Source organism: Montipora capricornis, chromosome 3 (assembly GCF_036669925.1).
Source record: "Montipora capricornis isolate CH-2021 chromosome 3, ASM3666992v2, whole genome shotgun sequence".
Lineage (NCBI taxonomy): Eukaryota > Metazoa > Cnidaria > Anthozoa > Scleractinia > Acroporidae > Montipora > Montipora capricornis.
In genome coordinates, this window is record NC_090885.1 from 20,821,826 (window position 1) to 20,824,325 (window position 2,500).

Genomic DNA, 2,500 nt, shown 5'->3' on the forward strand with positions numbered 1-2,500 from the left:
CTATATTCTCGCTGGGTGCCCCTGTCACTTTGCCTTGCACCTTAGTCTAAGAAATTGAGAGAATGGGATGTCATATTTTACGTGTTGTGGATGCGAGGACGAATGCAGCAAGTAGTTATGGGAATCTGTTGGTTTGTAGTGTACGCTTGTAGATAAACCGTTGCCGTTGACTGAAAGTTTAATGTCAAGGAAAGCAAGTGAATTTTCGGAAATTTCCCAGGTGTATTTTATAGCGGAGTGGAAAGAATTGACTGAAGCAATGAATTGGTTGAGTTGTACCGACGCAGTCGTCGATGAAACGTTTGTTAAAATCCGGTTTTGGACCGTTGTAGTTAGTTCTCTAACACATTGTTCGGAGCGCATTTAAGTCTGACAACCAACCGGGAACTTTAAAATGGACACGAACATGATGCAAAACCTTGTCCTTTTATTTCTAACATGGTTAAGATCTCAGGACCGAATCGATCCGTTAAAATCACTGAACACTTTACATGCATCTCCGCAAATGTCATCTATTGCATAACCTGCACACTATGTAAGAAGAGCTACATAGGCGAAACATGGAGAAGATTAGCGGACTGCTTTCGAACACCTTCGAAATGTAGAAAAAAACGACACATCAAAACGCGGTTGCGCGCCATTTTAATTAATCTTCCTAATCACTCCCATCACAGCGTGACAATTTGCGGCCTATCATTACATCACGGGAACACAGAGAGCCGCAAGAATCTGGAACAAAAATTCTTCTTTCAGTAGGTACACTCTATCCTCACGGAATCAATGAACGCCTCTCATTCCATTAATTTATTCACAAATTCATGTTACTATATTTTCACCAATGGCAAAGCTACTCCACACCCCTATAAATTAAAACCCAACAACACCCAAAATTTCCCTAATCGCTCTGAAGAAGGGCTAACGCTCGAAACGACAGCTTTCCAAATCGTTTACGGTGGTAAATCGACCTTTATCAACACGATTGATAAAACCAAATTTTCCTGTTTTACTCTCCCACCGACGCATGCGCAGCAGCACAGTTTCTTTAGAAACTAGAAATTCGTTTTATGGTTAGTTTTTATTCTTTGACAGTACGTGTATTTTATCCACGAAATACTTTGGAGGGGCGAGATTCATTTGACTCGAAATGCGAAAACAGAAACGGTTCCTACTTGGCTCGATGCAAGACAGTCTTAGGTCTACTATTCTTCAGAGAGTCTAGTACAATGTGAATTGGCTTTCTGGGGGAGTTCATTTAAATCAGCGCAATTCCCTCGAAAAAAAACGGGTCAGGCTCAAAACGTCGGCTCACGTAGTGGTTATAGCTTACCTTAAGGTTTTTCTGGTACATCCAAAATTTTGTAGTTGGAAGCATCTGTTGCATTCCGGAGATCGCGTGAATAGATGCTATCCTCCATATAGCGGCAAGCGAACATCAAGGCCAAATGAATTGCCAAGAAAATCGCGATCGGACAAAATACCAAACGGGCGTACTTTACGGAGACCGAAGTGACATTTAAATCGTGTTTATTGGTTAATCTCGTAAACTATAAACAAACGATAAAACGCTGGCATAAGACATCTACATAAAATAAAATTACACAAAGCACGTGGCGATCGAGAAAAAACAGCTAAACAGGCAACATGCAAAGAAAACCGAAAAAATAAAACGCGCTACAGCATGAAAGAAATACGAAACTATAAAGCTAGTAAAGCGAAATCGATGTAAATAAATTCACGCAGCCACGAGGGCACGGTATGCAAACTACAATAATCACGCATGAATAATAACGAATACACTTAATTAAAAGCTAGTCATAAAACAAAAAGGGAAAGCTACAGATAAATGAACTTACATATCGGTCCCGCGACACCGTAGGCTTTATAATTTCTTCTCGTAGACAACAACACATACACGCTCCGCACTAAATTAACCACACTCCGAAATTAAAGAATCTAAAGATCAAAGGGCAAATAACCTAAAACGTGACGTAAATCACTGTCTCGCAAATGTCACGCATTAATACTCCACTATCACGATTACAACCACGAGAAGGACTCTTTTCCTCTCTAAAGTAAAAAGTGCCCTTGTTATAAAGAAAAAAATACTTGGTTTTTTTCTTCAGATTTTGAAAGTGTGTTTGCTTAACACGTCACTATCACTTTGATTTTTAACCAAAGGCCGTTTACTTTGAGTGTAAGTTTTGGATTTCTCGGTCCGCCATTACTCACGTTCAAAACTGACCGATTGGACCTCTGAAGGTTGGATACAGAGAAAAGTGACGTCTTAAAATTTCAGTGTGTGAATGCAGCTTATTATAAATGCAAAATGCGAGTTTAAAAAGTCTGAAAGCCCAAAACTCCAGCCAGCTGCATATTAAGTTAGTAATGGCGGACCATTAAGTAGGAAATTTCTATTTAAAATAAACATGTGTCGTTTTGAATTCAAAGCTGAAAACTTTGGTCGCTTAGTGTTTGGTTAACATCCAAAGATCTCGCGATA

At 39.5% G+C, this 2,500-nt stretch overlaps 1 protein-coding gene and 1 long non-coding RNA gene across 3 annotated transcripts in view; one reads left to right on the forward strand and one right to left on the reverse strand.

Annotated features, from left to right (window-relative positions):
- Positions 1 to 1,999, reverse strand: part of LOC138040889 (uncharacterized) — a 12,276-nt gene extending 10,277 nt beyond the window's left edge. The window contains exons 1-3 of one of the 2 annotated variants that reach the window (XR_011130707.1): positions 1,854 to 1,994; positions 1,328 to 1,544; positions 626 to 729 (exon numbers count right to left, since the gene is read on the reverse strand). This is a non-coding gene — a long non-coding RNA (uncharacterized lncRNA). Of the gene's footprint in view, positions 1 to 625; positions 730 to 1,327; positions 1,545 to 1,853 lie in introns of those variants that run through there. The other variant, XR_011130706.1, reaches the window with a different exon arrangement.
- Positions 1 to 2,500, forward strand: part of LOC138040882 (uncharacterized) — a 25,822-nt gene that overhangs the window by 2,099 nt on the left and 21,223 nt on the right. The gene's annotated exons all lie outside the window — the stretch shown is intronic.